This window comes from Neomonachus schauinslandi, chromosome 16 (assembly GCF_002201575.2).
Source record: "Neomonachus schauinslandi chromosome 16, ASM220157v2, whole genome shotgun sequence".
Taxonomy (NCBI): Eukaryota; Metazoa; Chordata; class Mammalia; order Carnivora; family Phocidae; genus Neomonachus; species Neomonachus schauinslandi.
The window spans coordinates 45,691,584-45,706,343 of record NC_058418.1 but is presented as its reverse complement, the minus strand read 5'-3'; the positions used below and the strand labels follow the sequence as shown (position 1 = coordinate 45,706,343).

General features: G+C 43.6%; 1 pseudogene; it reads left to right on the top strand.

Moving 5' to 3' along the window:
* Positions 1–1,182: 1,182 nt before the first annotated feature.
* On the top strand, positions 1,183–1,296 carry LOC123323330 (annotated as a pseudogene).
* Positions 1,297–14,760: the final 13,464 nt, after the last annotated feature.

The following is a 14,760-nucleotide window of genomic DNA, read 5'->3' as shown; positions in this document are numbered from 1 at the left end:
ATTCTGTGGCTTTTTATTATAATCACTCTTCTGAATACATCCTTGGTTCCCTTTCTCCTCTCTCACTTCATTCTACTCTCTGACAGAACACAAGCCTTAATTAAATCTAACTCTCCACCTATGTCTGCACAAGTGCAACAGCTGAACATGGCTGGAAAATTCACACACCTATGCCAACTGCTCTCACTTTAAGTTTATGACCACATACCTTGCAGAGGCCTTCAATGTCACTCATCAATCCCATTTACATTACCCGAGTATACTTACTAACCCATCCTCATTAATGGTCATTCCATATCTTCTCCTCTCTCTTTAAACTTTCCACAACTTCTTTCCTATCCTCAGACTCAGATGACAACCTTCTCAACTAGTTCAGCAAGAAAATAAAAACAATAAAAAGAGAATGTTCACAAACTCCCAGAACATCATCTCCCCACCTACCTGCATCTAGGCTCATTCAGTCCACCTTCCCTCCTATTAATAAGGACGAACTATATGTGCTCCTAACTTGGGCCAACTCTCCACTCGTGTACACTTTATTCCACCACTCTAACCATTCTCATCTCCGTCCTGGACCATTTCCACCAATAAGTAAAAAGCTGTTATTTCTCCCATCTTAAAACAAAAAACTGTCTCTTGACCTCACTTCCGTCTACTATCCCATTTCTCATCCCCTTTAGACATTGACAGTTGGCTATCTTCCCTACTTCCAATTCCTTTCCTCCCAACAGATTTTCATGCCTATGACTCCACAGAATGTCCTTTAGTCAAGATCATTAATAACATCGATCTTGCTACATCCAATGGTCAATATCTTTCTTAATCTTTCTGAAGCTTTTAACACAACTAAATACTCCTTTCTCCTTGATACACTTTTTTCTCTTGGCTTCCAGGACACTATACCCCCTCGTTTTCCTCTTTTTTTTTTTTTAAGATTTTATTTATTTGACAGAGAGAGAGCACAAGCAGGAGGAGCAGCAGAGGGAGAGGGAGAAGCAGGATCCCTGCAGAGCAGGGGGAGCCCGATGTGGAACTCGATTCCAGGACCCTGGGATCATGACCTGAGCCAAAGGCAGTTGCTTAACCAACTCAGACACCCAGGCGCCCCCTCGTTTTCCTCTTAACTTGCTAGCGATTCCTTCTCCTGGTTTCCTTTGTCCTCTTCTCTATCTTCTCACTCTTAGCTTTGCGCAGTGGCAGTATCGTAGCTAATGAGGTTTATCCGAGGCGCGATTATTACTAATTGAAACTCTATCTTCTCACTCTTCCAGAATGTTCTCATCCAGCCTCATGGTTCTACATACTATCTCTATCTTGACAACCCTCAAATGTGTGTCTCTAGGCTGGACCTCTCCTTTGAACTCCAGACTGTATATTTACCTGCCTACTTGGATGTCCAATAGGCATCTTGAAATTAACACATCTCAAATCAAAATACCTGATTTCCACCCCAAACCTAATTCTTCCCATTTTTGAAAAATGGCAACCATATCCTTGAGTCAGCCCTGACTCGTCTCTTATCTCCACATCTGATCCATCAGTGAATTATTTGACTCTATCTTTAAAATATATGTTTTAATAGATATTGTGGAATCTACTACCTTCACTGCTACTACCCTGATCCAAGCCATTAGTCTCTTGCCTAGCCTCCTAGCTGATCTCCTAGCTTCTGCCCTTAACTCTGTTATGGTTTATTCCCCTCACTGTATCCCAAATGATCCCTTCAGAATATAAGTCATTCAAATTCATACCCTCCAGTAGCTTCCCATTTCACCCAAAGTAGGAATCAAACTCCCACTAATAAAGACAAACACTCAACTTCCTTATTTACTCCCCAATTACTCATTCTGACTAGTCACACTGCTTTCCTTGAGATTCCTAGCTTAGTACCTCTGCACTTGCCTGTTCCCTTTGCTTGGAATGGTCTTTCTTCAAATATTATCTTGCTTTTCCCCCCCCTCACATCCTTCAAGTCCTTGCCAAAATGTACCTTCCCTGACCCCTCAATTTAAAATCGGAACAATCCCCACCACAATCTCTATCTTCTTCTTTCCTTATTTTCTTCATAGCACTTACCACAATCTGATATACCACACATTTTATTTATGTGTTTGTCCCCCATCCAGTAGAATGAAAGTTCCACAAAGGCAGGAAATTTTGTCTTTTATTCACTGCAGTTTTCAGGGCCTTGAGCAAAGCCTGGTATGTAGTAGGCAACCAACAAATATTTCTGGAATTTATTGCATGAAGAAGATTAGGATGGAGGGAAGAGAGACACCTGCTCTTAAAGGTACTTAATGGCAGGCCAAAAAAATTTTCACCTTGTCTATAATGAGCTCCACTGCAGCATTTCATCAGAGAAGTGATTGGGATTGGATCTATACAATGAAAGATCACTCTAGCTGCAGGGTGAAGCAAAGACTGGAGAGAGTAGGATTGGAGGTTGAGGGAAGAGTTGAGGGGTTGTTGGCAGAAATTCAAGCAGGAAAAATTGAGAGCCTGAGCAAAGATGGTGTCTGTGAACAAAAAGAAAAGGAAGCAAATTTGAGTTATATAAGGGTGACCAATGCGGTACATGGGGTTAGAGACCACCAGAAGACATCTCTTTACTCTCCTCAAATTTCATCCCCAGAAACTCCTTGTCTAGGCTCTCATGGATCACCTATATAAAGCTCTGGAGATCTTTTGAAAGCCTGGAGGTAGAATTCTCATCTCAGATTATATCTTGGCCCAATTCCAGATAAGGCATCTCTTGTCCAATAATGTCCAGCTCCTGAACCACCACTGACACTGAGGTTCAGGAGGAACTCCTGACTCTTTATTCCCCATTTTCTCACCCTCTCTGTCCTATTAAGGGGCCTCAAGAAAGTAAGAACCAACAAGAAACTTAATCCATGTTTACCTTTTCCTTCATCCTGACCTACCCTAATCTGACTTGTTTTCCCACTATTGAAACAAATACTTTTAACACAGAGATATAGGCCAGGGGATCCCCAGTCAGGTGTTCGCCTCCAGGGCCCAGCGCAGGGAAGCAGGTTCTACTGAAGGCAATTGTCCATTTGATAATAGGATTTATAGCAACCAAAATCCCCTTCTTGGCACACTTTTTCAGGAGGTGCTGGCTCTCTAGGATGCTGAGGTCCAACCTGTGCAGCCTGCGGATGCTCAACCAAAGTAGAAAGCTCTAGTCCTCCAGAATCCATTCTCTAAATCCAGCCTGTACCCTTGTCAAGCCTAACACCAGACTTTGGTAAGTAACACAGAGCTGGTGACCAATGTAGGGAGGGTAATGTCACTCAGGTTTCAAGTCTTGACATTCACATTGCAGGTTCCATATTGAGTAAAGTGTAGAATTCTGGAGCCCCCATGTAAAAAGGAACTCAAGGAAAGCCTAACTGTTCTTTTTTTTTTTTTTTTTTTTGAGGGCGGGGAGGGGAAGAGGGAGAAGGAGAAAGAGAATCTTAAGCAGACTCCATGCCCAGCACAGAGCCTGACCTGGGGCTTGATCTCACAACCCTGAGATCATGACCTGAGCTGAAATCAAGAGTGGGACACTTAACCGACTGAGCCACCTAGGCACCCCTGACTGTCCTTTTAATGTCAGTGAACAGGAAAGACATGTAGCCAAGTGTAGCAGTGAAGAAACTCCAGTCCTAGTACACAGGGAGCAATGGTCTGGGTAAAGGTAGGAGTGGGTAGTATAACCAGCAGAAAGATTCTTCTTGACCCCTGAGAAAATCAGACTCTGGCTCAGTGGCTGACTCTTTACCATGTGGGTGGGTCTCCAGATTCTAAAGATGGCAAAAGTCCAAGGGGGAGGGATGGAGCACAAAGCTCTGCTGAATAGTGGTCCCTGGGAGTCAACTCTCTTGAAGTCATGCTTTGAGAAGTACTTAAAGTACATACAGCCCTTTCTCAGGATTCTTAAGTAGGGACCCCTTGCAATTGGATCTGATTTTGTGTTTGTATGATGATCAAATGTACATTTTCACAGAGAGATGGTCTTTATCTTTCATCAGATTTTTCTGAGACTTAAAAAGAGATGGGATCTGTACAGCCTTAACCGAGCTTTCTAACCTGGTATATTAGCCACGTTTCAAGTGTCCAATAACCTCACGTAGTAGTGGCTGCTATATTAGACAATGCAGATACCTAACGGTTCTTCATCACAGAAAAGTGCCATGGATGGTGCTCACTTAAAGAAATGGTGTTTTCCCTGTGAATGTTCCACAAGAAGGCTTGGATATCGAACACCAGCATTCAGATTTCTTCCTGGTGCTGTGGAATACTGTAGACTCTTAGAAGCCGCATATCTGAATGTGCTGACTACCACCAGAGGCTAGTGACCAAAGGAGGCTTTTCTTTAGCTGCTTGGCATTCTATCAGCACAAACTCCTCTCAAGGAAAAGATGGTAGGTGATATGCATTATTTAGGGGTTTTGGTATATTTGAGGGATCATTATATTTGGGAAGGCTTCAGAAAAGCATGAAAAGAACAGTAAAAAGGTCTGGATTACAATTACTGGTGTTCATCAATGACTGACAAAGACCTAGTTTCTCTTCTCTTTCCTTTTTACATGAGGCCAGTAGAATCCTCCATGAGGTCTGCAAGGACGGAGGATTACATGGTGATACAGGGAATTGGGGCAGTTTTTCCTTCTTTTTGAATGTTAAATTTCTATTCCTGTAACTGTAGAAAGAGTTCTGCCCTGAATGAACTATCAACTACCCTTAGGAGGACAGCAAAACAGAATAGACTCACTAGTCCTGTCCATGATCACAGAGAGAGGTAGCACTGTCGAGGAGTAAGCCTGGATTTTCATCTCGGACTGGAGGTTGGGTCCATACTTTTCCACTATAAGCCATGTAATTGTGGATACATTGTTTAGCTTCTCCAAGCCTCTATTCCATCATCTGGAAAATACAGAAATTACCTCCTAAGCAGAGAGGACAATGCAATGACCCCAATAAGCATGCAGTGCTATGCTTGGCTTGTCGCCAGCTCTGAACAAGCAGGAGCTACCCTATCATTCTCTTCTTTCATAGTCTTCGTGCCTCCTAATTCCTTCCTGGGAATGCCCTCTGTTTGGGATACCCTGGGTTTTTTATTGCTGTGAATACCTATTTCTTAATGACTGTTTCCAGCCCAACCTTTCTGAAAGTTCTTCCTAACTGATATATGAGTGACACACTAAAGAGGCTAAGATCTGTGGTATTACTTGTGAGGAAAGAGGTGGGCAGGTACTTGTACGGAGAATTATGCTAAGTGTTTCATTAATCATTAAGGTCCCCATATTTATCGCAGTGTTATATGTCATAGGGAAACTGGGAACAATCTAAATGTCTGACAACCAAGCACTAGAATGTTGGCATATGACAAACCCTTTCGAAGTAATGTTTTCCATAAATGTTTGTTTACATGGGTAAATGCTTATTACATAGTATGAGGTGAAAAAAATCAGAGTCAAACACCCCCCAGACACTTGTATAAATGTGTATAAATGTGTGCCTGGAGACATGTCAAGAATATTCAACCATAGCTTCAAACTACAAACACTTCAGATGTCAATTAACAAGATCGTGGACAAATTATGGTATATTCACACTTGGAATGTTACAAGGATAATAAAACAAATTTAAAAACCCCTATTACTCTACTCAACAACATGATGAGTTTTACAAGGATAATATGAAACGAATAAAGAAAAGCTCAAAAGAATGTGGTATGATTCTATTTCCATAAAGGTCAAATTGGGGAAAATTTAATTGTCTTGCTTAAGATGATAAACTGTAGGGGGCGCCTGGCTGGCTCAGTCGGTGGGGCGTGTAACTCTTGATCTCGGCGGGTGAGTTTGAGCCCCATGGTGGGTGCAGAGATTACTTAAAAATAAAGTCTTAAAAAAAAAAAAAGATGACAAAGTATAAGGAAAAGCAAGGAACCACTAACCATGATAGTGATCACCTCTAAGTAACAACAGGGGGGAGGAGGTTGTGGGACAGAAGGGATACTGTGAAACAGCTTTGCCAATGTCCTGGTTTCTTTTTTAAGTGGTAGTTCCTTTATGTTACTTGTTAAATTGTACCTTCCTGCCCTTATTCTAATTTCATAATTTAAAATGTCTTAAAATAAAGACAAAGGGAAAACAAGTACAAATCTATATTTTCCACGGTGATCTCAGTTACACAGTTTGCTGCATGCCTGGGAAAAAAGATCAAGAGTGGTTTTCTCTGGGCAGCAAAATGTAAAGGGATTTATACTGTCTTCCTTATACATTTTGTAGTTTTCAAATTTTTAAATAATGAACAAGTCTTCACTTTTATAATAAGAATAAAAGCAGGGGCGCCTGGGTGGCTCAGTTGTTGGGCATCTGCCTTTGGCTCAGGTCATGATCCCAGGGTCCTGGGATCCAGCCCCGCATTGGGCTCCCTGCTTGGCAGGGAGCCTGCTTCTCCCTCTCCCACTCCCCCTGCTTGTGTTCCCTCTCTCACTGTGTCTCTCTGTCAAATAAATAAATAAAATCTTAAAAAAAAAAAAAAGAATAAAAGCAGAACCACCCAACTGCTCAGTTCTGGCTCTTCAATGTATATCCCAGCATGGAGTCACTCTGAGGAAGAGAAATGTCTCTTCTCCCTGCCAGGGAGAAACTGGGAGAGAGGGAGGGCCACACAACTGAAATCCCACCACCACAGGTCTGGTCATTTGTGCCAATGATAAGGCCTTGGGAGGCCCAGCTGATGGAAACCAGCAAAGACACTTACTACATTATCCTATAGAACTCCTACAACTCTGCCTGCTCTCCCTTTCAAAGCCTAGAAAATGGGCCAGAAACTGAGCAAGAAGAAAGAGGTATTATGATTAACCACCACTTTTTTTTAAATATTTATTTGTTTTATTTCAGCGAGAGAGAGAGAGAGAGAGAAAGAGAGAGAGAGAGAGAGGGGGCACGCGTGCGCAGGGGGGAGGAACAGGGGAAGAAGGAGAGAGAAACTCAGGCACACTCCCCGCTGAGCAGGGAGCTGACTTGGGACTTGATCTGACCCTGAGATCAGACCTGAGCTGAAACCAAGAGCCGGACGTCTAACCGACTGCACCTCCTAGGTGCCCCTTAACTACCACTTTTTAACTCAACCTTGTCATAATATTGTATTAGGGGTGTTATAATATGCACTAATCCTGCCCTGACATTCACAAGAATTCTATAAAGTAGATACATATTTTACACTGATATTCCAGGGCTCAGAGAGGTGGGAAGGACTTACCCCAGATGCCTGACTGCAAAGTCAGTGGCTTTTACACTTGGCCACAATTTACATTTACTTGAGTATTCTCATCTATTGTTTACACTCACAACAATCATGTAAAGTAGCTCAGAGTAGTTGTGTGATTTGCCCAAGGACACACAGCTAGTAAGAAGCTATAATTTTCAATAACTTGTTTCTTTTTTTCTTGTGGGGGTAATATTTTTCCTGTACCCCAACTAAATGCCAATATATCTATGTCCTCCCATACATTTAGTTATTACATCTAGGTAATTATCTAGTTAGAATCTCCTGTAAGAAGGGTTGAAGATGCTGAACATGACACAGAGGCCAAAAAAATGTTATCTTCCCTAAATCCAGTGGAGTGAGCAGGCAGGTACGATCCAGAAATAGCATTCAGGTTTTCTCCTCTTTTTTGCAACAGAGATAAGATTAAGGTATAAGAGCAAGGCTTAAGATCTCGTGGGTATTCGGTTTGTGATTGTCCCTGATTTCCCTATCAACCTCATCTCCCAGGCCTCCTTTTTCTTTTTCTACCCTGTCCTAAGGGAGTTAACATTTTCAGCTGCCTTCAAGGAGCCTACTTTCCAGCACCGGCTCCCAGCTGTGGGAGAGAACGCTTCCTCCTTTGCTTCTCCCAGTCTACCGCGAGCAGACTCTCCCAGCAGCTAAGTCTCTCTGTGTTAAAGCTGCTAAGATCAAGGCTACTAGGGAGTGAGCGCTTTCTCAACATCGTCTGGGAAGGTGGGTCACTATTCTGGCAGAAGGCAGAGGGCAGTGAAATCTGTTCTGAGTAGGGACGGTTACGCAAAATGCAAGGAGGAAGAGGAAGCCGATAGGGCAGTTGGTGAGACAGAAGAGAAAAGCACAACTTGGCTAGCAGTGAGACTCTCTAAAGCACTGGAGAAGCCTAAGCTACTATCAAGGTAAGGAGAGAGTTTTCTCTGTATACACCTTCACAGCGCGGCCATTGTCCCAGAAAACCTCCTGCAGCTAAGCTAAGGATTTTAACAGCAATGGCAGACGAGGGGGGTTGTGGAGGGGGGCTAAATCAGAGTCGCCCGGAGAATCTCCCTGAAAAAGCACACGCCTCTTGCCAACAGCTCCCTCATCCCCACCCAGCTCCATCTCTGAAAGGATCTGAAAAAGCCTAGAAGGCCAGTAGGGCTGTCCTGATAGATGTCTTGTAGATGGTCCCCTGACTCATCTAACTTACTCCGATCCTGGCTTCTGAGTTCAAGTTTCTATACTTGCTGTGTCTTCTCTGCTCAGGTGCTGGAGAATGGCAGACGGGAGGTGGAGGGAGCTGTACGTTTTCTCGAGCTCAGGCGAGGTGTGATGTGATCACTGAATGCTCTCGGCCCTGAGACTCAAAACACCTGGGGTCTGATTCAGGTAGGGCTATTTCCATCATTGAGTCAATCAGTTACAGTTTCAGTTTACTTACTCTGAAACACGGGTGTGTGGATTTTCAGTGTCCTGTGTATATAACTGGATAGCTGTCATGATTGTGGCTGAATGGGGTTTCAAAGTTGTGGAATGCTATTCAGATGTAAAAGAAGATTAAGTTGTGAGGCCGGCACATCAGCCCAAGTAGAAGAGACTTCTGTCTTGTATGGCCTCAGACCAGTCTAGAACTTCTGGTTGGAATTGAAATACGTTTATATGCGCAAAATAAAACTATCTTGTCCCCCCACCCCCTCTTCCTTACCCCAATCAACGAGGGCACCTCAAGCACTAAAAACTGCTCTACAAATGATGTCATTCAGTCATCATTCGGTAGATGTTTCAGACACTGTTTTTGGCACACTGGACATGCAGCAGTGGTGAGGACCCAGGTCCAACCCTCCTGGCACTTTCAGTCTAGTTAGTGTTTGTTACTATATGGTCACCTTTGCCCAGGTGCTTATCCCCATGGTTTTCCTGGGTCTATAGGTATATGTGTGGATTTCAGTTTCCCCAATCCAGCTCTGATATCTCGGTTTGTGAAAATATCTTCTGCCATCTCTAATTTCGGGTTATGGGAGCATAATCTCACTGGGGAATCTAAGTTAGGAATGTGCCAGTGGCTGGAATCCGGGACTCTTAAATTGCTGCCTGTTATTTTTTCCCTCAGAATTCATTTTCTTTTTTTAAATATTTTATTTATTTGACAGAGAGAGACACAGAGAGGGAACACAAGCAGGGGGAGTGGCAGAGGGAGAAGCAGGCTTCCCGCCGAGCAGGGAGCCCGATGTGGGGCTCGATCCCAGGACCCTGGGATCATGACCTGAGCCGAAGGCAGCCGCTTAACTGACTGAGCCACCCAGGTGACCCCCCCTTTTTTTTTAAGATTTTATTTATTTATTTGACAGAGAGAGCACAAGCAGCGGGAGTGGCAGGCAGAGGGAGAGGCAGACTCCCTGCAGAGAAGGGAGCCCTGCTCGGGACTTGATCCCAGGATCCTGGGATCATGATCTGAGCTGAAGGCAAACACTTAACTGACTAAGCCATCCAGGTGCCCCTGCTCATTTTGTTTCTAAAAGGCTACCCAGTACTCATTTGGGGGTCATCCATAATTCAGCCCGTGGTCATCAGGCTGCCAGATGAGGTCATGTTGATGATGGTGATGTTTTTTTAAGAAAATACCACTCACCCCTAGTTGGTGCAACCTGTTTTTAAATTATTTGGGGGGGGCAGTGATGACAGGATGTGCTGAGGGTTTTCTCTGTTTTTTCTTTTTCTAACTGAGCTAGCTAGACAAGAGAAGTAGTCTGAGTGGTCTTCTGCTCTGCAATACAGCTTTTATTTCTTTTTTTATTTTTAAGATTTAGTTATTTTTTAAGATTTATTTATTTATTTAGGGAGAAGGAGAGAGAGAGGAAGAGAAGCAGACGCCCGGCTGAGTGGGGCTGATTTCACAACCCTGAGATCATGACCAGAGCCGATATCGAAAGTCAGAAGATCAACCAACTGAGCCACCCAAATGCCCTGCTTTTATTTCTTATTAATTAAAAAAAAATAATGTTCATGGGTTTTTTTTTTCTAGTTTTCATTAATACATACTCGGTGTAGAAACTCCTTTTTTTTTGGAATAAGGTTACCTGTGCTATCCCATCAAACCTATGCCTCTAACTTTATTAATATTTTGCTCCATGCAATTGAGATAGTTTTGGTTCTGTGCTCAATACTCAACAGAATCACCTAAATTTTAGTAACTGATACTACAGAGACACCCATGTGCAAAGGACAAGTTTCTGTTTCTCAGTGGATCTCATTCAGTTATCTGCTTTCCAGCTATGATTACTCCTCTTCCCATATTCAACTATTGATTTATTCAACAAGTGTTTAAAGAGCCTTAATCACTTACAAGTTTCATGTACCTTTAAATAAGGCAAGACATAGCATTTACCCTTAAGTTACAGTAGCCCAGTGGTAGAAACATTCTTCTACAGCTATTTACTATAGAGTGAGAGATGGATGCTACTGGAAAGTTTAGAGAATAATTAAGAGTCTCATGCTCTACCGACTGAGCTAGCCGGGCACTGGGAAAGTTTAGAGAATAATTAAATCTCAGGAGTAAGGGCTTCTAAATAACAGGAAAGAACTGAAAGTAAAGTCTGGAGCCTGCGGTGCTGAAAAGCAGGGGACTGACAGGGGATCAAAGATCAGACCATGAAGGTCCCTGGGTACAAGACTTGGAGATTTTAGGGACGTCTGGGTGGCTCAGATGGTTAAGCATCTGCCTTCAGCTCAGGTCATGATCCCAAGGTCCTGGGATCGAGCCCCACATCGGGCTCTGTGCTCAGCGGGGAGCTTGCTTCTCCCTTTCCCTCTGCCTGCCTGTCTGCCTACTTGTGATCTCTCTCTCTGTCAAGTAAATAAATAAAAATCTTAAAAAAAAAAAAAAGACTTGGGGATTTTGATTTAATCCTCTATGTGCTGGAAAGTTACTGAAGGATTTCAAGGAGGGGACTGATAGACTTGTGCTTTAGAAAAGACAGTTTCTGGCAGCAGTGGATGGGGGGGGATGGGGAATTTGAGAAACAGAAGAGAGAGCCTACTTACTATCAAAGGCCAGGCCAGAGATGAGCAGACCGGGGATTCTGACAATGGGGAGGGGGGGATTCAAGCTTGGCACCTGAATAGCCAGGAAAAGAACACTTGGGAAGGTGGACTAGGGACTCTGAAATGGAGTTGTGTCACACACTTCTCACAAACACTTACCAACTCCCAAGGACCACAGAGAAGGTTAGTGCAGGACAGGGGGAGAGGTGGTAGTTAGATGAGAGGAGATGGCCATAAAAAACCCGACTTGCCCTTTCTTCATGGAGCCACATCTGCTCACTTCTCCCAGGCCCTCAAGAATATCATATCTACTACTGATTACAATCTCTGCAGACATGGACTTTGCCTACAGTACTCCCTGGTTAGCTGTTCTGGCTAGCCCCATCATGGGTTGCCTGGATCCAGGAAGTAGCTAGATCCCAGTGACAAGACATGGGACTCACTTTACAAAAGCATATTTTCTTTTTGGCCAGGGTGAGTGCTCATGGTAAGAAAAAGCAGAGAAAGAAATCGAAGGGTTTCCATGGGAATTCCTGAGAGCCGTGAACAACTGAAGCCTGAGGACAACTGGGGACGGAGTTAGAAGGCCTGGCTCCAGCTCTGAGAGAGAATGGGCATGAGGCCAGGAGCTACTGGTAGGCAAGGAGGACTTAGAGCCATTGATCCTGCTCAGGACACTGAGTTGGCCCAAAGCCAGGATTGGGGAGCAAAAGTATAACTTTGAAAGGTCTACATTCCTAATCCTTAAGAAATGTTAGCTTCTTTTTGAGTTGATTACAGGCCCTGCATATAAAATTCTACCACGGTTTCCTTATAAATGTGCACAGGTTAAGTTCTTCCCTTCTTTACTTTTCTCTCTCTTTTGCTCTGTTGTTTCCTATCTTTGTTCCAAATTTTTCCAGATACTCACGTTACCTTTGGAAGAGAATCTCTTGCTAAAGTCATTTCCTCAGTCTTTGGGAGGTGGGGGTAGAGGAGGGCAATCTTGGGCTATTATTAATAATGTCCTAGTTTCTAATCATTTCCTCTTGGGCTTGAGTTTGAAAGACCTAAGAGCGTATCTTAGCTGGTCCTGTTCTAACCTTCAAGGCAAAGAAAGGAATTACCCCTCACTGACATTTTTTGTTTTTTTAAAGATTTTATTTATTTACTTGAGAGAGAGAGAATGAGAGAGAACACATGAGAGGGGACAGGGTCAGAGGGCAAAGCAGACTCCCTGCCGAGCAGGGAGCCCGATGCAGGACTCGATCCAGGGACTCCAGGATCATGACCTGAGCCGAAGGCAGTCGCTTAACCAACTGAGCCACCCAGGTGCCCCCTCACTGACATTTCCTTGGCATATAGCAAAGTAATCCTGGCCATGAAGGAGAGCGGATCCTCACTGGATCCTTTTGGCAATAAGGAGGAAATGCACTGTTGTAAAGAATGGAAGAGGAGGGTTTCTATGCCACTGCACAAGGTTTGGCTTGGGTCAGTACACACTTCCCAGAAGGTTCAGGGGACTTCCAAGGGAAGCCCATGAGCTGGCAAAGCATGCTGTACCTCTTCAGGAAGCAAGTTATAAACCTGCTTTTATATTTATATATTTTATATTTATATATTCCTCCTTGAAAATCTACTCCCTAGAATTTCTGCAGCTCTGGATATAGTGAATGGTTTATGACCAGTATGAAGGCCATGTGGGTGACAGATAGCAAAGCTACACACACGTGTATTTTTTGACTCCACAATTCCCCTTCTGGGGATTTAGCTTACATACACGTGTAACGAGGTTTAAACATCAGGTCATCACTGAAGTTTTTGTAATGGCAAAATAGCTGGAAATAAACCAAAAGCCCAGCAAGGAGGAAACTAGTTAACTAAACTGTGGTATATGTGTATAATAGAACTCTATGTAGTGGTAAAATGGAGTGAGGAAATGCTTTATGTGCTACCATGTAAAGCTCACCAAGATATACTGTAAAGTTAAAAAAGCATGCTGTGTATAACTTGCTACTTTTTCTATTATAAAGAGGGGGGGAATTAAGACTACATATACATCTGAATTTTCTTGGGTGTGCAGAAAGCAACTGAAAAGACACATACAAAATGAACCCAGTTGCTACCTGGGGGCAAGGTGGGAAATGGGCAGATAGGGGACATGTACTGAAGTAGACTTTCGCTGTACAGTAATGACCAAACACGAGCTAGCAGATTCATCCTAGCTGTGAGTACAGAAGAGGTTACTGATTCAGCAGCTGGTAAAATTCTTAGGTGTTCTTTCCCCCAGAAATATACTGTGACCCGTCATTAAGGTATGTCATTAACCCTGTTTACAAAGAGCTCTAAAAGTTTTCCAGCTTATGACTATAGTCTTCATCCACAGACATAACTGCTTGTCATATATTTCCCCCTCGCCTGTTAAAGACTTGCAGTGTGACAGGCTAGACTCAGGCTGGTAAGCACTCCCCTTATGTCCTGCATGCATGCAGAATTGTAGGAAGCCTTCTTTTATTTATTTTTTAAAAGATTTTATTTATTTATTTGACAGAGAGAGAGAGAGCACAAGCAGGGAGAGTGGCAGGCAGAGGGAGAGGGAGAAGCAGGCTCACTGAGCAGGGAGCCCGATGCACCTATGTGGGACTTGATCCCAGGACCTTGGGATCATGACCCAAGCCGAAGGCAGATGTTAACAAATGAGCCACCCAGGCGCCTGAAGAAGCCTTCTAAATTCTAAGTCTGTGGGTTTAATGTCCATGATAATGATACTTTTTAAAACAATTTGAACCATGTAATTATTACTCATTAAAAACTTTTTAAAAATTAGTGATAAGATCTGTCACCAGGAAATTAACAAACCTTAAATCCAGCTCCAATTACTGTCTAGAAATATATTTTCTTTTTTTTCCTTTAAAAAATTTTTTTTAAAAGATTTTATTTATTGGGGTGCCTGGGTGGCTCAGTCAGTTAAGCATCTGCCTTTGGTTCAGGTCATGATCCCAGGGTTCTGGGATGGAGCCCCACCCCATGTTGGGCTCCTTGCTGAGAGGGGAATCTGCTTCTCCCTCTGCCCCTCCCCCTGTTTTTGCTGTCCACACTCTGGCTCTCTCTCTCTCTGAGAGAGAGAGTGCACAAGCATGGGGAGCAGCAGAGGGAAAGGGAGAAGCAGGCTCTCCGCTGAGCAGGAAGCCTGATGTGGGGCTCCACCCCAGGACCCTGGGATCATGACCTGGGCCCAAGGCAGATGCTTAACCGGCTGAGCCCCCCAGGTACCCCTAGAAATATATTTTCTTTGTTAAAGCTGGAAGGAAGAGGGGGCGCCTGGGTGGCTCAGTTGGTTAAGCGACTGCCTTCAGCTCAGGTCATGATCCTGGAGTCCTAGGATCGAGTCCCGCATTGGACTCCCCGCTTGGTGGGGAGTATGCTTCTCCCTCTGACCCTCCCCCCTCTCATGCTCTCTCTGTCTCATTCTTT